Genomic DNA, 20,190 nt, shown 5'->3' on the forward strand with positions numbered 1-20,190 from the left:
ACCAAACTCAATCTAAATGTGACCAGATTCAGTCTCATAAGAGTCTGAATCTACATCTAGGCTTGTTTGGTAATCATAGTTTTTAAAAGCTTGAATCAGAGAGTTGGAAGAGACTACAAGGGACATCTGGTCCAACCCCCTGCCATGCAGGAACAACCAAAGTACTCCAGACAGATGACTATACAGCTTCTGTTTAAATATGTCCAGAGAAGGAGACACACTCTAAAGCAACATATTCCACTATCAAACATCTCTGACTATCAGGAAATTCTACCTAATGTTTTTGTTGTTGTGCATGTCTATTTGCTTATAGCAGTGTTTCCCAACCTTTTTTTGACCAGTTTTTTGGCCCACTTGGACCAGGGGTGTTGATTCAGAAAATTGCATTGGATAGATAGATCATCAGCTCTAGTTTCTGATACAGAACATATGCCATCCAGTAGTCACCATCTGCTCACTCATAGAAAACCTTATTTAATAATCTAGAGCTGATGTGGTCTATCCAATGCAATGGTTAGCTCTGCAGAAAGAACAAGAAATAAAATAAATGAAATAAAATAAATAAAAAGGAAGGAAGTTTGCAGACTGAATTTTTGTTCTTGACCCACAGGTTGGGCTTACAGGTAATGCTTACTGGCATTCCCTTGCTTCATCACTGGTATCTCACTCCTGGTAACCCCCAATTCCTGATTATCAGGATTGCAAGTTCTTCTTTTAGTTAGGTCACCTGTGTTTACAAGCAGTCCAGGAAAACATTTGAGAGATGCACCTAGGCTGGTGGAAGACAGTTCCTATGTTTATTCAGAATGCATGCAGTCTGAACTTGGAAATCAGTCAAAATAATAAAATTAAGACCAGTTAAAAGTTTACCTACTAAAAAGATGAATGCATATAAACCATGTTGCACATGAAAGGCCCTTGGTCTCAACTTTCAGAAGCTTGCTGAAACAGAAAATCCTTCCCTTACTTACAAAAGGATAGCAAGGAGTATGATCACCTATCCTCTCTAGTACGGGATCTCCAAAGCTTGAAAACAGCCACAAAGAAGGCTTTCCATCTGAGATGGGCTTCTCTGGGAGATCTCATGCTATCTTTTCAGGGATGGCAATCATGCAGTCTTCTAGAGGTGGTTGGGTTGCATATTCTCACCAGCGCTACTCAGCACAGTTAGTGGCAAAGAAGTGAAGTCTAAAGTTTGTAGGGTTTTCTGATTTCGATCTCTATTTACTTGTAGGTACTACCAGTATGGACAGGATTTAGAGTCACAGAATCAAAGACTTGGAAGAGACCATCCAGCTCAACCCTTTGACATAAAGTAATATATAATCAAAGGACTTCCGCCAGATAGCCATTCAGTCCCTGCTAAAAAAAAAAATCTCCGAAGAAGGAGACTCCACCACACTCCAGGGGTCTTCTGTTAGCAAAAGGTTGTATTGTAACATTGAGCCATGGCTCCTTGTTGTCCCATGAGTCAGACTTCCATTGTGGCAGAAGTTTACATTTTTGTCTTGAATGATAACTCTTGTTGTTGACAAGCACTGTGTGCTCTTGCTAGGGTGGTCATGAAATGCAGGACTTGTGACCAAATGGGACAGAGGAACACTTTACAGGAAAGTATGACTAAACCAATTTCCACATTTACGGAGGCATTCGCCTCTCTCTGTTTCTTTGTGTGCATGGAGTTAAAGGGATAGGAAAGCCCACAGCTCAGTTTATTTAAAGTTGAGCCATGTGTAAATCGGAGATGGAATTCAGGCCTTTGATGTGAGGGAAGACTGAAATGGGGCCTGTGAGAGGAGATTATCTGCTCTATATTATAATGCTGCAAAGTCGGTTGCTTGTTTCCTTTGCAAGCAGAAAAGGATACTCCTGGAAGCATGTTTAGTCCATAACCCACCAGCGCTTGTGCACACTTGGCCTTCGAGGCTGGCAGCCTGATGACATCAGGAAAATATGAGGGTCTTCCAGCTGCTTGGCCGACTCCAGATCATATATCTCATTTGGAAAACTCAGACCAGGTGTTCCTCCTTCCTAAAAAATGCAGAATGGAAGGGTCTGGGTTGGTAACCTTGTTAGAATAGCTGCCTTATGAAAGCACCATCAGAACTGTACATAAATACAATATGGGTCTATGTTTGGGGGGGGGGGGGTTGGAAGAAAACAGGTGTGAGGAGTTCAATGATAATGGTTTAATTATAATTGCTTCCCCAAAGAATCCAGGATAACAAGGATCTTTGTTCCCTTCAGGCCAAAATCCTGTTAGTTCCAGACTATCTGACTGACTGTTTCTCCCGATATGAGCCTGGGAGCCACAGAAGAAGCCTTCTCACAATCCTGTCACCTCCACAGGTGCAGATGGTGGGAACACAAGAAAGGGCTTTCTCAGTGGCTATCCCAACATTTTGGGAATCTCTCCCTTTGGAGGCTCAAATGATTGCTCTCCTTTCTGTCCTTCTGTTGGAAGGCAAACACTTTTAGAACTGAAGGCATTTATCAAAGGCCTGTATTATTGTAAATTTCATTGTGTATTGGTATAATAATAATAAGGGATCTGCACGCATCATCCGAAAATACATCACACAGTCCTAGACACTTGGGAAGTGTTCGACTTGTGATTTTGTGATACAAAATCCAGCATATCTATCTTGTTTGCTGTGTCATAATAAAATAATAATAATAATAATAATAATAATAATAATAATAATAATAACAATAATAATAATAAATTCTACCCCGTCACCATCTTCCAAAAGGGACTTGGGTGGTTTAAAAGGCACTCGTAATGTAACAATACATATGGTGCAATAAATATAGATACATCTATATCAAAGGAAAACAGAATTCAAATCATCAGTATATAAAACAATACCACAGTAAAATCAATCAACCCTAAAATACACATTGATAAAATGTTACGGTAATTATAGACATAAAATGAATAACAACCAACCATTTAAAAATATGATTCATATTTTATGATGGGATTAATTTTACTTTTTGTATGTTTTTAATTGTAATCTTTTACATTTACAAGCAACCTTTGAATTACAGTCTTAGGAAAAAAGTGGGATATACCTGATGATGATGATGATGATGATGTAAATGGGTCATATGTGTGGATCACAATTGAACTAATGTATTTCTGAGGGAGCTCCCGATGGTGCAACGGGTTAAACTGCTGAGCTGCTGAACTTGCTGACCAAAAGGTCGGCAGTTTGAATCCGGGGAGCAGAGTGAGCTCCCACTGTTAGTCCCAGCTTCTGCCAATCTAGCAGTTCAAAAACATGCAAATGTGAGTAGGTAACAGTGCTCTATGTAGTCATGCCAGTTACATGACCTTGGAGGTGTCTACAGACAATGCTGGCTCTTCAGCTTAGAAATGGAGATGAGCACCAATCCCCAGAATCAGACACAACTAGGGGAAAACCTTTATCTTTACCTATCTCTGAGGGGAAATGATAAGAAGGGGATTTCATTCGTCAAAGCACTCCCATTTGTTTCCCCTCGAAGATAGGCCAGTTGTCAACATCTGAATTGCCTCTCACTCTGTCCCTTCCCCACCAGTAAACAACAGTATTGGTGCCTGCAAAGGACTAGATATTAGCCTATTGCCCATTCATAAAAAGGGAGGTGGACACAAATCTGTCTGGGCATAGCATTATATTCTACTTGTCTGATGCAGGATCTCAACCTAAATGATGTTACAATGCAAAACAAGTGAGAAATGAAGTTGTTTTCAGTCACTGAACAGAAAGCAGAGTGTGTTTACTGTCACAGTTGCCACTGAACCTAGTAGCACTGGGGTGGACAACTGGCATGGATTTCATGCCAACTATCTGTCCAAGTAGGCTCTGTCAGCTATGCAGAATGCAAAAGAAAAAAAATGAGGGCAGCCAGATCTTCCATTTTGTGAAAACTTGGTATTTTTTTTATACCAAATAGGACATAAGAACATGTGCTACTTATTTAACAAAGTTAATTGTCTCTTCTGGTGGCTTTCTGAACAAGAAATTTGGGTTGAAAAAGGTGCCCAGAAGGTGCTGGATGGGATGGGGGTGCAAAACCAACTATGATGGGGTGGGGCAGGGACACCTTTTACTATTATCCTGCTACTTCTCATTAGGACTTGCATCCTGTATAGGCCTTATGTACAGCATCCCTGTGTGGGATTTTTTTAGTTCCTGCTCTACTGCTGGGACTTACAAAAAACTCACTGTTATCCTCCAGGGAGATAATGTCTTCCCAGACTCTGACCTGTGGCTGCCAGGAATGATGAAGAAGGAGGTTCACAAATTGTGACACTTTCCCTCTATTCATTTCTTGTTGTGTGCTTTCAAGTAATTTCCGACTTATGGAGATCCCATCATGGGGTTCTCTTGGCAAGATTTGGTGGGGGAGTTGCCTTTGCCTCCCTCTGAGATTGAAAGTGTATGACTTGTCCAGTAGATTTTCATGGCTGAACAGTGATTTGAACCTTGGACTTTGGGGGCCCTGGTCAAACATTCAGACCATACAGGCTCTTCACTCAGCACACAGATTGCTATAAAAATAGTTTCCTGAAGGAACAAAGGATGGAAAATATTGTCATAAACCATTTGATTAATTTAGGTCCTGACTTTTTTCTTCAAAGAGCTTTGGTTTTAACAGTCTCTACTCTCTCCTGCATACTGCATATGGATATGGTGATATTTGATTGAACAGATGAGCATTTAAAAATGGCTTAAATTGGTTTTATATATTTTTCCATGGCCAAGTTTTCAAAGCAATATGATGAAGGGAGGGGAATCCTTCTCAGAAGAGAAACATATTCAACTTCTTTCTGCAGCAGGTTGCTAAAGAACAAATGGTGACAGCTGTTGGAAGGAGATCAGAAGTCTGGAATGTTAGAAGCTGATCCAGCTGGAGCGGATTAGCGAAATGTGTGGAGGTGAAGCAGTCAAAGGTGAGCCATAAATTAATTTTATTACATGCACAGTGGCGTGACAACTTACTGTACTCTCTTTCTTATGTGGAAAACAAAGGCAGACCAAGACCGAAATCCCACTGCTAGTCTCCACTGCGGTGAATGGGCTGTATCTGTGCCATTGACATAATTGTTGACTTATTGTTCATAACTTTATTCAGGGAGTCTAATGTGTTTGGGACTAAATTAGGCTAAAAGAAATCCTCATCCTGAGGTTGACATCACCAAAGGTTGGCATATTTTCTTCCTCCTGGGCAGATTCCTGGATTTTGAATTCCTATTTAGCTATGATAGAAAATCGGTAGAGGAAGTTTTTTCTTCTTCTTCTCATGACATTTGTATGTTGGGAAAAACTAACTGATGAATTGCTGTGCAGCTGTTAAAAACACAGGAACCCAGTTCCATAAAAAGCAGGCAATTTTAATCTGACCCAATGAAACATAACTGTTTACTAGTGGAGGGGTAACTATGGAATTACGACAATGTCAACCTTATTGATGGACCGCAATTATATTTTCGGTAAGCCTTAAATGGTTTTGGACCCCTTCACACTACACAGTTATAGCACTGTCATTCCAGTTTAAGTACTATGGTTTCATGAGATGAAATTCTGGGCTTTTTAGTTTGGTGAGGTACTAGGGCTGTGTGGCAGGGATGTCTAAATATTCCTCCTAAAACTGAACGTCCCAGGATTCTGTAGGATGGAGACATAGCAGTTGATGTGAAATCCTAGTGTCATAATTGTATATGTGAAATGGCCCCAAGATGTATTTTACCTCTCTTTGTTCCTGCTCTACTTAACCAAAAAGGAGAATGGCCCCTGGCTGCCCAAATGTCCTTCCAGACTATCTTAATTGACAACAGTAGCACTAACAATATTGGAGACAAAATGCAGGCCTTTGTCTTCATTGTTGCCTTGTGTGATTTTAACATCTTTGCCGGATGAAGAACCCTGAGAAGCTTTGAAAGCTTGCATAATGTATTATGTGCATTTTAGCAACTCCCTCCCCCTCCCAGAAGTATCACCGATTTGTGGGAAATAACAGCAATTGTTGTATGGTGGGAAATTCCCTGGAAAAATATTAAAACTGGAATTTCTCCTCTTCTTTACTCAAGAGATTCTCATTTGCTTCAAGGGAGAGAACAGTGGAATTTTATAGTATATCTGTAATAAATGCTTCATTTTAAAAAATCCAGAGCTACAGCATAAGTGAGGGGAAATGGCATACAGTGTTCCCTCACTTAACGCGGGGATTACGTTCCTGGACCACCCACAATAAGTGAAAATCCGCGAAGTAGGGACGCTAGGCTTCTCCTTAGGAAGGAAGTAGAAAGAGAGAGGGAGGGAGGGAGGAAGGAAGAGAAGAAGGGAAGAAAGAGGCAGGGGAACATGGCGCCGCCTCCTTCTCCTCCCAATACCGTTTGGGCTCCTTTGCCTGCACCCGACATATTTTTATTTTTTAAAAATTTTAAAATATTATTTTAGTGTTTATTAAAAAACTGAAACAGCAAGTCCGCAAAAAGCGAACTGCAAAGTAGTGAGGGAACACTGTCCACATCTTATCAGCAGTGATTCAGCTACGTCACTTCTGATCTTTGGAGCTGTGCAGCTTTTATCTCTGAGTGCTTCTATCCTTTAATTATGATCTGTCTCCATTTGCGTATTTTCTTCGTATTTTAATCCATCCCATTCCACATCCAGTTTTACAGAGCTGATCCTAGTATTAGGCTGAATAGTGCTGGCTGCTGGCTGGGAAGTGAGTGGGAAAGTGAACACTTTCCAGGTTTTTATTAGCTTTATAGGAGCTATCCAAGGTATCAAACCTAGGAACTCCTCTAAGACCTAGAAGAAAACTACTCCCTGTCATTTAGACTGAAGCGACTGTTCTAGGTGGTAGCTGGTTGGAACAAAGACCAGCTGTGAAATTTTGGAGAACAGAGCACTTGGTCACATCTGCAGCACAAGCTAAGCAAAGATGTTAATATGAATGGCTGGGTTTATCTGAAACAAAACAACATTATTCCTAATCTGAACAGCGAATGCAGCTCAAACCACCACATCACACTGGTTCCATGTCTAATTTTGGTACTCTGACTATAAATCCATCATATCATCAGAAGCATTCCTGACTATATGATTTTGGACACTAAGCAACGTTGATCCTGTTTATTTTTGGACAGAAGACCACCAGGAATTTCCAAGGCTGGCTGAAAAAGAATCCCGGGCAGCTTGTGGTAATATATAAGGTTAGATGGGCCAATACTGGGCTAGATGGATCAGTGGTCTGACTCATTACAGAACAGCTTTCTAAGTATCTGTGACAATACTAATTTTTCCTGATGGGAAGGGAAACTTTCTGTCTACTACTGGTATTAGTCTGGGAGTGTTTTATCTGGGAGCCAGCATGATATAATGGTATAGCATTGGACTAGGGTTCTGCAAGATCTACTGTAGTTCAGCCACACAAACCCAAGCGGATGACCTTGGGCAAATCACACCATCTCAGCCTTACAAGGTGGTGAGAACAAACCTCCGCTGAATCATTCTTGGGGAGAAAACCTTGTGGTAGGTTTGCTTAGGGCAAGTGTAAGTCAGAAACAACTGAAATACATTCAACAAGAAATGCCTTGTTTAGTTTCTTGTATAACAGAATTAGCATTTTTTTCTGCATGCAGACATGTACATATGCCTCTCTATGTAAACATGCATGCATATATATCTTTGGGTTCTAGTCTTAGGAGAAAAGCGGGGTATAAATCATCATCACCATCACCATCACCATCCCATCATTCCTATTGCCTCCATTTGAAGCAGTCTAGGACTGTATGTTGTTGTTGTTGTTGTTGTTGTTGTTCTGAGCCTTCACATTGTTTCTAACATATGGCAACTCTAAGGAAACCTTATCATGGGGGTGGGCTTTGTGTGTATTTGTTTCTTGGCAAAGTTTGTTCAGAAGGGTTTCCTTTACAACAGGCATGGGCAATCTTGGGCCTTACAGGTGTTTTGGACTTCAACTCCTTCTGGCTGTTAGAAATTGTGGGAGTTGAAGTCCAAAACACCCGGAGGGCCCAAGTTTTCCCATGACTGCTTTACAATGTCACCCAGTGGCTTTCCATGACTGAGCAGGGATTCAAACTTTAGTCTCCGAGTCACAGCCTTCACTCAAACCACCACACCACACTGGCTCCAGGCCTAATTATTAGACCACACAAATTATAATCATGTCCCAAACAACCAGATGTTTTAACAAGATCAATAGGAAAAAGGTGCATGAGTGGAGAAAATTTTGCATAAACCCTCCAGGGTCATGTGTCCAAAAGAAATGCAATAAATGCAAGAATCAGAAACAAGATTTAAAAAGTAATTAGGAAAAATTAATTTATTAAAAATTCCATCAGTCTGTTTGGCTGTTCTGTCAGAGGAAAGGGACAAGGTAGGAGAAACGGCTTCTTCAGTTTTCTCACTTGTGATTTGATAAAAACTATCACATTTCAGGCCCACAGTCTTTCTATTCTCTATCAAAAAAAGAGTGGGGGCAGTCCAGTTTTAATATGAATGTCTTGACTTGGCTCCAACCTTTTGCACTAACAGAGTACAGGCTTTTGTGTCTAGGATTCAGCATAACTTCATGTCAGTTCAGATCCTTCTTTTTGTTAAACAGGTATCTTTACCATAATTTGCTTGACATCTGATTTTTTTTCTTTTCTAGTAAATACCACATACTGAGTGTGCAGTCTCTACTTAATACTATATTCTGTTCCCATTTGTGGCTATTTTTCCTTTTAAGTACTAAAATTACTAGCTTTCGTAAATGCCAATAACCTTAGCCATGGTCATTTGGACAAACCTTACAATCCCTTTCATCCTGGCCTTTGTTCCATTTTTTCTTCTTCACTGGGGTTTAAACTTTTCAAAATGTGTTTTAACCTGCTTTAGGATATTCTTTCCTATTTATTGGGTTGCCAGCAACAGGCATCTCTTTTAAACTTGTTCCCTGATTTGGATAGATTTGCCACTATTTTAGATTTCAGGGCATCTCTCACTCAGAAAATGAACATATAGAATAAAAAGGAATTTAGCTTTAATCTGCTGTAAAATAACTTATAATTTATAATATTGGTGGCACTTTTGTCAGTGAACCAATCAGTCTGAACCTTAAAGCAGTAGTGAAAGACTGAATCCTCAAAACAGATTAGGTGTCTTCAATAGTTCATTTAAAATATGGATTAAAACCTGGAGTGGAATTGGTGCTCCACTGACATAGAAGCCATAGGATACTACTAATAGAAAGCTCACAAAATCAAAGCTAAATTTAGGAAATTAACAGAGTAATCTTACACAAGATAATACAGAAGTAATTTGCACTGGTTTCAATTAATCATAGTCCCATGTAAGAAGATACAGGATTTCAATCTACAGCTGCTATTCTAAACATGCAACCTATGAAATAATTCCTATTGAAGACAGTCATATTTCAGTTTAACAATGAGAAAATTCTCACTGGACATTCACACTTTTTCATTCAAATGTCCTCATGAAACTAAAAGGCAATTAATAAATGCTGAAAGTAAGAAAGAAAATAAAAGTTGGAATTAGATTAGAATTAGAAATTCTAATCCTTTTTAGAATTAGAATTAGAAAAGCCTTTTTAGCATCTCTCAGTATACAAATAAATCTTTCCAGAATCTCTCAATAATGCAGCAATGGGCAACCTGGGGCCTTTCCATCATGTAACTGTCTAAGACCACCGCCATGTATTTCGAAAACAGAAACTGCTTCCCCTGAGATATATCATCCCTTGGGATGTAAATCTTTAAATGTCTCATCCTCACATATGCTAAATAATTCGTATTCCCCCGCATTATTGCCCTGATATTTAACCTTCTGGAAGCATTGCCCAAAATTATTCTGCAAAGAAAATAATGGCCTTTTAAAGCATATAACAAGTGAACCTGAAAATAAAACATGTATTCTAAACACAGAACAGAGTGTTCTGTCCAGGAAACCCCTTTCTGCAAAGACATGAAAAAGCATATGTTATTCTTTGTAGAATAATTCCTACTCAGCACTTCGAGATGTTGACAACCAGGAGAAAATTCAACAAAACTCTCATTGGTTTACTTTTCTTCCAGAAGGGCTTTCCGGACTCTTGGGAGGTGGGAAGGAATGATTGCAAATATTCCTTCTATTTCTAATTATCTCTGATCAAGGGAAGGGTTTGGAGTTTCCTGATTGTTCTGTTTCTCTGTGTATGTCACATCCTCCCATATGCCTTCCTCCTGTGATTGGAAGACATTCTCTTCTCCAGAAGCAAACCCTGGAAGTTGTTCTTCCCAGAGAACCAGCTCTGATCTGTCCAATATGCCCTCATCACCCTGAAGGGTACACTTGGCCCTCCACATTTGTGGATCTGATATTTGCATATTTGATTATTTGCAAATTTGATAAATATGCTATCTCTAGGAATTACTAGATCCTCCAGGGCAACTCTATGGTCAACCAGAAGGTCTGCAGGAGGACCTAGAGATTCCTAGGGAGAACACTTCTCCAGGCATTCTGAACTGGAGGATTTAGATGCTTCACTTTCACAGATATCCTGCACATTTGCCCCAGGGAATGTGGAGGACTGACTTTCAGTTCTAGCAGACAACCAACTTCTGTTTGTTGTAGGCACCATTCCCCACATGCTGACACAATATATTTTCCTTTGATATTGGGAAATCAAATCCCCAAATTATGCAATATATAACATTATATAAAATAGAAACCACAAAATTTAGAGAGCCTGAGCCTTTTGTCTTGTATAAACCTTGTGTATAAATTGTCTCTGGAATGTTGTCTGGTTGCACCCAAGACCCTTGTCTAAATTTCCATAAGACGAGGGGAAATTACGCAATGGGTGTATGTCAGAGCTCTCTGGGTCCATGTCCTGTTCCCATTGATAAGATCGGGGCTATCTATGGGAAAGATCTGGCACCCATGACCCAAACTAGCTTCATCTATTAGGGTGGGCATCATCCCCATATATCCATTGTGTATTAATCCTGCTGCTAATCCAGAGCTAATCCTTAAAACCCATCAAACAGTCATTACATATTACTATATCACATTCCTTTGGGATCATGCCCATTAAATGGACTGACACTTCAAATAATCCAATGACAGTTTATTAAATTTCCCACCATACAAAGAGCGAATCAGTAAAAACTTCTGATGGAGCCCAGAGCCAACCAAGGCATGAATTGTAGCTGAATAGTTTTCAGCCAGTCAGAAGCTGGCATGGGTTTCTTGAATAACTGTCAGATAAAATAAAAATGCTCTGCATTTTCAATTTTTATGTCAGTACTTTGGAGTGCTTTCTGCTCTGATATCCTTTAGTGAGAATAAACCTTTGCTTTTGCTTTCTACCCCATCCATGCCTTATTTGGCCTTCTGGACAAGCTGGACATGTTGGGCTTCTGAACCCATGGTTTTAGCAACACCTCTGTTCTCTAAACTGCTGTCAGGCATGTTGGAAAATGTTGCTCCATTGCCAGAACTCCAGGAAGGATTGTATACCAATTTGATTGGCTTCTGGGCGTGGAATAATGAGCACGGTGGCAGCAACATCTTACCCTTTGCCTGAGGCAACAAAATGTCTTAATAGTCTCTCCAGCTATTAATCAGAGGAGGTAAAAAAACTTCATAATATATGAATAGTCCGACTTACATGCAATTTATGCAAATGGTAGGTTACTTGTAAAACTGTGTTTGGACTGGGTGGCTTCAAATTGCCGGCCGGGATTACAGAATGTAGTTCTCCCCAATACAGAAACTTTCCACTGTACTACAATCCCAATTCCAAAATCATTGTATCACCTGAGATGAAAACTCTATTTTGGTCCATCTTTCTCTTGAGTTACTTCCTGTGGTTTAAACTGGCTGCAGTCTCAACAGGAGACCAAGTTGTTGTTACTGGTGTTGTTTCTTTTCTCTTCTTACAATCAGAATATGAGGCTTTCATCTGGAGCACTATAGAGAGAGGAAGTCTTTGAAAAAATCCTCTTTGCTAAAATAAACTGAGCGTGGGTGGAGAAGTATATCTGTCTGTATCTTTAATTGTTTTCACAAGGAAGGCTGCCTCACTCTTCTGGCTTGTAGGATTTGCTGGCTAATACCAATCAACAAACTGGTGTTTCAGGAGGGGGAAGGGAGAGGAAAAGCAGAGGGATGGCTCTGCTTTCCTGGAGCCCGCCAGGAAGGGATCTCTCTGCTTTTGCATCAGTTTTCTGCCTCCCAGCTCACCACTGGCTCCAGCTAATTAGTACACATGATGGGAATAGGAAACAAAGGCCCAAACAATGCTAGCGTGGGAATACGGCATAAACGGCAATTACACCCCTCCTCGGATAAATGAATGAATGAATGAATAAATAAATAAATACAGCCCACAAAAGGCTGCAACCTGCAAGTCAGTCATTTGGGAATTATCTCATAGGCTTTGATTGGATTACAGCAGGCCTTTGGTATCTGCTGCAGTTTGGACCCAGGACAACACCCTCCACTGTGGATACAAAAAACTGTGGATGCTCAGGACCCATTATATAAAATGGTGTAGCAGATGTTTGGATTTTTAAAAAAAATTCAAGCTGTGTATAGTTGAGCATGTGGATTGTGAAGGGAATGCATTTAGGACTATGACTGACACATTTCCTCAACTCCCTTGGAGATTTCTGGCCACAGCAGGCCACAGAAGTCACATTTCCTAAATGTCCTGAAATAGGCTGGACACACCTGCCTGCCATGCCAAGGTGTCCTTTGGCTAATTCCATTTTAAGCTTTTAGATAGGCAAAAACTATGCAAATGTATTTTCTTTTAAACATTTGCCACTTTTGCTGGGGGAAAAAGGATGAAAGAGAGCAAACTTCTACAGAGACAACTGAAAGTCAATACAAGTGCTGCCAAACTACATACGAGAGCTTGCCTTCTCCCGTAGCTTCATGCAATCTCTCAGAGGAGACCCCTGGCAGATTAAACTCATTGGCTATGGTGGAGCTGCTCTGTGATGCATAACAGCCTCTGCTGACCCCAAGGGAAGTATTATTCATAATAACAATCTAGAGCATTTCTGCAAAAGTCATTATGGTGGTGTTTGAGCACAACGGATTTATAGTTTCATATTTGTGCATGAGTTCTGAGACAAGTCAAAGCAGAGCATGTTCAGAGGGGATTTTTTTTAAAAAATCTGAAATCGTCCAGCTGTTTGTTTACTTACGTTTTTTAAACCATCTGTGCTGTCCTTCCATAGAAATCCCCAAAATAAAAATCAGTATATATTTTAGACTGTGATATTCTTCTCCAACGCTTCTTCCCCATGTCATTTGAAGTACACTACGGTTGTGAGATTTTGAAGGCGAGTTGAACATTTTTCAACATTTTCAACATTCAACATTTTTCATGTTCAAACATCTTGCAAATGTTTATTGCTACAATAATTTGAGGGAATGTTGCTACTATTAAACCAGTTTAAAGCTGTTTCTTTAAGTCCAAAGCAGATATAGCCTTGCCTTAGATCCCTCTCCCATAACACTATTCCTCCCTGGAGATAAAATTCAGAGTAGTCTGTTTCAAGGAAATGAACGGGCATTATTTTTTTAAGAAACATTTTACTGTCAAAACAATTTAATGTAGTTAACCTCTGCAACATGGCATGTGATGAGCAGCACAATAGTTTTGTCTAACTTTTAAATCTAATTTCATACACCGTTCAGATAATTAGCATCCCTGACCTTACAGTGAAAACATGGGCCATAGGGATTCCCCTCCAATTTGACTCTGAACCATTCAATGGCCTAGTATACGACTGCACTATTGTCAATAACATTTTGTTGTTGCTGTTATTATTCGATTACATCCTGAGCTTCCCCCAGCACTGAAATCCAACATGGCTCACAGAAGTTAAAGAAAAAACAATGCAAGAGAGTTGCAAAAAGAGTTGCAAAGAGAGAGGTTATAACAGACATGGACAAACTTCGGCCCTCCAGGTGTTTTAGACTGCAGTAGGCTGTTAGGAATTGTGGGAGTTGTAGTCCAAAACACCTGGAAAGCTGAAGTTTGCCCATACCTGTGTTATGACATGTATAAAGTTACCATTAAAAATGTACAGTAATTAAAATCAATTAACAGAGAATTAGCAGAATAAAAAGGCCAACATTTTCTCCTGACATTCAGTCAAGTCGTGTGCAACTCTGGGGGTTGGTGCTCATCTCCATTTCTAAGCCAAAGCGCCGGCATTGTTCATAGACGCCCCCAAGGTCATGTGGCCGGCATGACTGTATAGAGTGCCGTTACCTTCCCACCAGAGCAGTAGCTATTGATCTACTCACATTTGCATGTTTTTGAACTGCTAGGTTGGCAGAAGCTGGGGCTAACAGAGGGAGCTCATCCCGGTCCCTGAATTCGAACCACCGACTTTTCAGTCAGCAAGTTTAGCAGCTCAGTAGTATAATCTGCTGTGCTACCATGGGCTGCTAATTAGCAGAATAACCCATCCTAAAATAGCACATTAATAAGCCTTATAGTCAGTTCATAAAACGCCTTTGGAAAGTTGGAGCAGAAGAGTTTGACTTCCCAATGGCATGACTAGGAGCCCATTCACACTATAAATGACCTCTGTATCTGCTGGGAATACATTACTGACCTTACAGTGAAAACAGAAAACCATAATCCACCAGAAGTCCCCTTTGGTCCCCTCTCACATTTCCACCAAATGAACCTGAGAAGGTGAAAGCATATCAAATCAACTAGCTTTAATCCCAGCAATCCTGAACATGCTGTTACCACTAGTCTGTCTGTGGTATTGTAAGGGTTGCTGTGTATTTGACCTGTTCTGTTTTGTTCTGTTCTACACAGGCCATTAAACAACCACAACTCCCTACATTCATTCGAATTTCCTGCTGGGAGAAGGAGTTCCAGAAGCTTTACCTTGTCTGGAGGAAAGTGAGTAAGCAGCCACAATGATTTCCCAGGATTTAGGATGACAGGTTGACAGGGTAATGTTTCCCCGCTGTTGCTCCTTGGGGGAATTTTTTCCCAGAGTATTCAGAGTTAACTGAGCAGACCTAAAGGTCAACAGGAGTGGGTTTCCTGTTTAGGGTGCCTCATTCAGTGTTATTTTGACTAGATCATGCATCTACTTACAGGAGAAGGAAATGGAGAACGGCAGGAAATGCATCCAAAAATAAATACCAAACCCCCAGATAATGAGCATGTAAGAAAAAGAAGCTTCTTGATGCTGATAAAAATAAATTGTGGGACAGCATTTCAGAGCTAGCATGGTGGGGTGGTTTGAGTGCTGGACAATGGGTAAATCTACAATGGAGAATCAATGCAGTTTGACATCAGTTTAACTGCTATGGATCAATGCTATAGAATTTTAGTTTGGTGAGCACTAGAACTATTTGACAGAGAAGGCTGAAAACCTTGTAAAATGACCCCGTCCCAATGATTACATAGCATTGAGCCATGGTAGTTTAAGTGGTGTCAGATTGCATTAAATCTACAGTGTAGATGCACCCTAGGATGCCAAGATGGAATCTATACAAACTAAATAATTTGTTCTTACCTCAGTCCCAGTCACATTCCTCTTCTTACTATATTCCTGTAATGTAACAGCAAACCATTTATATTAAGAGAAAATTACAAACAAGAGGGGTCAAGAATGCAGAGCATAAAAAACAAGCCAAGAGACACAGATAATATTTGGGGAAGTGTTATCCTCCTTGCCCAAACACCAGACGGCTTGGGTTTCCCTGTGGGGATCTTTCATAATTCCCAAAAGAGGGGCAACCAGACTACATCCACACTGTGCCTACTATTCAGTCATTCTTGCAACAGAGCAGAATGAGTCATTTACTCTCAAACTGGTTACTGAATCATATCAAGAAAGAGCGACATTAAAGGATTATTTCCAGTATAAAAATAATTCCCAATGATTCTACAGCAGAACAACATTGGGAGAGCCATGGTGGAATTAATTCACCACGGCAATGGCATAACTGTATCTTCTGATGATCACATAAATATAGAAACCATACAGCTTTCCAGACACTCTTGGATTGCAAGGGATGCAAATCTAGATGGCTGCATGATTTCGTCTCTAAGGATCAGGAAGTAGAACACCCCTTTAAGCAACACATACATTGTTGTGGGTTTGCTTTATTTTTAGAACTGTTATTCCATGTGCACCACTTTCCTCACAGTAAAAAAAATAAACAAATTGACTTTTTGCTTGGACCCTGGATCAGTTTTGGTTCCTTTACATCCATTTATGAATCTGCCTACAGGTTCTTCCACATAGCCCTATAACCCAGAATATCAAGGCAGAATAACCCACAATATCTGCTTTGAACTGGGTTATCGGAGTCCACACTGCCATATACCCCAGTTTAAAGCAGATAATGTGGGATGTGTGAAAGGGGTCTATGTTCAGTAACTACGACAACCCAGAGGCTCATAGAGTTAAAGGGACCACAAGGGCCAGCTAATCCAGTGCACTGTCATGTAGGCATAGATGGCTATAATGCACACCCTGAGAGATGGCCAAACACCAGTGCAAGCCCCAGTTTAGTGATACACACACTAGGGAAAGAGCTATTCCTACTGTTTCATCAAATTAATATATTTCCAGAACTTTCCTAAACTCAGATTCTCTTCATATTGTTAAGATTGCCTGATAGATAGTGCCATTTACATATTCAAAAACTCTGGATGTGTTTAGTTTCCCTCTCATTTCCCAAAGTGCACATTTATCCGTTTTTAAATGTCTCATCTCTCCTCACTAGTTGCACTACTGTACTGCACCAAGGGGCCCATATCTCTGTATTTTCTTCCTGTTGTGGAGAATTGTTCTGTATAACAATACTACTGAAAATGCTGGCTCATGGACCAGTGCTGATCCATGAACATACCTGCTATATCCTTGAATACTGCTTTTGATCATTTGGATCCCTGTGTTTTCTGAAGGGAATTGTGCAGGCATGCTATTACACTACAATAATAATAATAATAACAACAATAATAATAATAATAATAGGTTTTTTCTTGGTTTTTTTATGGCTCACGAACGGGACCCTGAAGAAGGAGACAGAAGGCCTGATCCTTGCAGCCCAGGAGCAAGCCATCAGAACAAATGCAATTAAGGCCAAGATCGAAAAATCAGCTGATGACCCAAAATGCAGACTGTGCAAGGAAACCGATGAAACCATTGATCATCTCCTCAGCTGCTGTAAGAAAATCACACAGACAGACTACAAACAGAGGCACAACTACGTGGCCCAAATGATTCATTGGAACTTATGCCTCAAGTACCACCTCCCAGCAGCAAAGAACTGGTGGGATCACAAACCTGCAAAAGTATTGGAAAATGAGCACGCAAAGATACTGTGGGACTTCCGAATCCAGACTGACAAAGTTCTGGAACACAATACACCAGACATCACAGTTGTGGGGGAAAAAAGGTTTGGATCATTGATGTCGCCATCCCAGGTGACAGTCGCATTGACGAAAAACAACAGGAAAAACTCAGCCGCTATCAGGACCTCAAGATTGAATTTCAGAGAGACTGGCAGAAACCAGTGCAGGTGGTCCCGGTGTGATGGGCACACTGGGTGCCGTGCCAAAAGATCTCAGCCAGCATCTGGAAACCATAGAAATTGACAAAATTACGATCTGCCAACTGCAAAAGGCCACCCTGCTGGGATCTGTGCACATCATCCAAAAATATATCACACAGTCATAGACACTTGGGAAGTGTTCGACTTGTGATTTTGTGATATGAAATCCAGCATATCTATCTTGTTTGCTGTGTCATAATAAAATAATAGGTTTTATTCATACTCCGTCCCCTCTTTCCGAAGGGACTCAGATTCTATGTTGTTGCTGTGTGTCTACAAGTTGTTTCCAACTTCTATAAACCCTAAATTGATCCTTTCACGGGGTGTCCTTGGCAAGATTGGTTCAGAGGGGCTTTGTCTTGCCTTCCTTTGAGGCTGAGAGTGTGTGACTTGGTGAAGGTCACCTAGTTTGTTTCCCTGCCCAACCCTGTTTTTTGTTCCCTATAGAACCCCCTTTAAAAAAAGAAAACCCTTTCCAGTTGTTTTCACCTTTGGAAATAAAGAATTATTTCTGACCTTGGAAGGGGTGTATGTGTGTCAGGTGTTAAAATGAACAATCATGCCCTTTAAGGTAGCTTCCTCTGTCCTTGTGCTTACCTAAAGGTCCCAGGTAATCCTTCCATTCAATACCCCATGTGATTCATCTGCAAGTACTTAAACAGCATGCCTGCATGTTAGTTGTCCCAATGAATTCCTTTTGAACTGCTTAAAAAGAGTATAAAGAATCTCAAAGGTCCCCTAAGGTCAAGTAGAGCACAAAGCACAGAAACCAGATGTGTACACTTAAACTGATAATTGCAGTTCCCATATAGATATTAGGACTTGAGGGACCTGTAACTTTCCAGGTTTAAAGAAACTACTATTCTGATGATTCTTCATGTTGTTTGGCTGGAGAAATTTGTGGCTCAAAATGTGGAGATCCAGATGTGCTGTATGTGACATTAAAACCATACATGCCCAACTCATTTAGGATTTCTAGAAATTAAGCATATTTACGTCAAAACAAGGAGCCCCTGATAGCAAAGTGGGTTAAACCCTTGTGCCGGCAGGACTGCTGACTGACAGGTTAGTGATCTGAGTCTGGGGAGAGTGGGTGAGCTCCCTCTGTCAGCTCCAGCTTCCCATGTGGGGACATGAGAGAAGCCTCCCACAAGGATAGTAAAACATCAAAAATCCGGACATCCCCTGGGTAACGTCCTTGAAGACGGCCAATTCTCTCAAACCAGAAGTGACTTGCAGTTTATCAAGACGCTCCTGACATGAAAAAAAAAGTCAAAACATGACTATCAGTGTGGCTGGTGACTTCTAGGTCCATGAAACGGTAAATACATCCCAGATTTAGGTATATGCATGCACAAATAGTTTTTGTATCTTGGAAAGTTCATTTAAGGTTCAAACGAAAACTCAAAGCAAGTTCAGCATCCCTTGGGCATGGAAGCTATCAACTGCCATTCTTGCCAGCCCTGTCGGCTAAATGCCGACAGGGATAGTATTACAGGGCCAAGGAAATTGCTGGACTAAAAAAAAGAAAAGAAACAAAAGAACCAAACTTATAATTGTCATTGTGGGGGAGGTGTGTGGGAATGGGGACATCCCTCAATATGAATTTTGCTCTTTCCCATGTCAACTTTTCTTCAGTGCCCAAATCTCTAGCATTGCAGTGAAACACTGGCAACTATTCACACCGAAAATACTCACATTTGCTAGTTTTGCATTCCCTTGGTTTGCTTTGCCTGCCTCTTTTTAGATGCATATGTATGTCTTATTAACAACAAGCTGCTACAGATATGTGTATCGGAAGATTACTTTACTCTAGAATTCTTGCAAGTTGACAGTGACACCACTTTAACTGCCATATTGCAACGCCATGGAATCACAGGAGTTGTAGTTTTACAAGATTTTTAGCCTTGGATTGCTGTGAGTTTTCTGGGCTGTATGACCATGTTCCAGAAGCATTCTCTCCTGATGTTTCACCCACATCTATGGCAGGCATCCTTAGAGGTTGTGAGGTGTTGGAAACTAGGTAGGTGAAGTTTATTTATCTGTGGAATGTTCAGGGTGGTAGAAAGAACTCTTGTCTGTTGCAGGCCAGTGTGGATGTTGCAATTAATCACCTTGATTAGCACTGAAAAGCATTGCAGATTCAATGCCTGGCTGATTCCTGCCTGGGGGGAATCCTTTTTTTGAGAGGTGTTAGCTGGCCCTGATTGTTTCCTCTCTGGAATTCCTGTTTTCAGAGTGTTGCTCTTTATTTACTGTTCTGATTTTAGAATTTTTAAAATACTGGTAACCAGATTATGTTCATTTTCATGGTTTTTAGGAGAATTCCTTCCTTACTTGGGCGATCCCTCGTAGCTTGAGGATGATGGACCTCCAAGTGTGGTGTCTTGGCAGTGGATGTGTGGGTGGCTGAGGAGACCTATTCTTGTCAGGGAAATTCCAGACATGAAATAATCAAGGCCAGCTAACACCTCCCAACAAAGGATTCCCACAGGAAGGAATCAGCCAGGTTTTGAAGTTGCAAGGCTTTTCAATGCTAATCAAGGTGATGAATTGCAACATTTACACTTGC

At 40.6% G+C, this 20,190-nt stretch overlaps 1 long non-coding RNA gene across 1 annotated transcript; it reads left to right on the forward strand.

Annotated features, from left to right (window-relative positions):
- The first annotated feature begins 3,011 nt into the window (after positions 1 to 3,011).
- On the forward strand, positions 3,012 to 17,838 carry LOC134298836 (uncharacterized). Its single transcript, XR_010005939.1, has 2 exons — positions 3,012 to 4,942; positions 14,857 to 17,838. It is a non-coding gene; the product is annotated as an uncharacterized LOC134298836 (long non-coding RNA).
- Positions 17,839 to 20,190: the final 2,352 nt, after the last annotated feature.

Source organism: Anolis carolinensis, chromosome 4 (assembly GCF_035594765.1).
Source record: "Anolis carolinensis isolate JA03-04 chromosome 4, rAnoCar3.1.pri, whole genome shotgun sequence".
NCBI classification, from domain to species: Eukaryota; Metazoa; Chordata; class Lepidosauria; order Squamata; family Dactyloidae; genus Anolis; species Anolis carolinensis.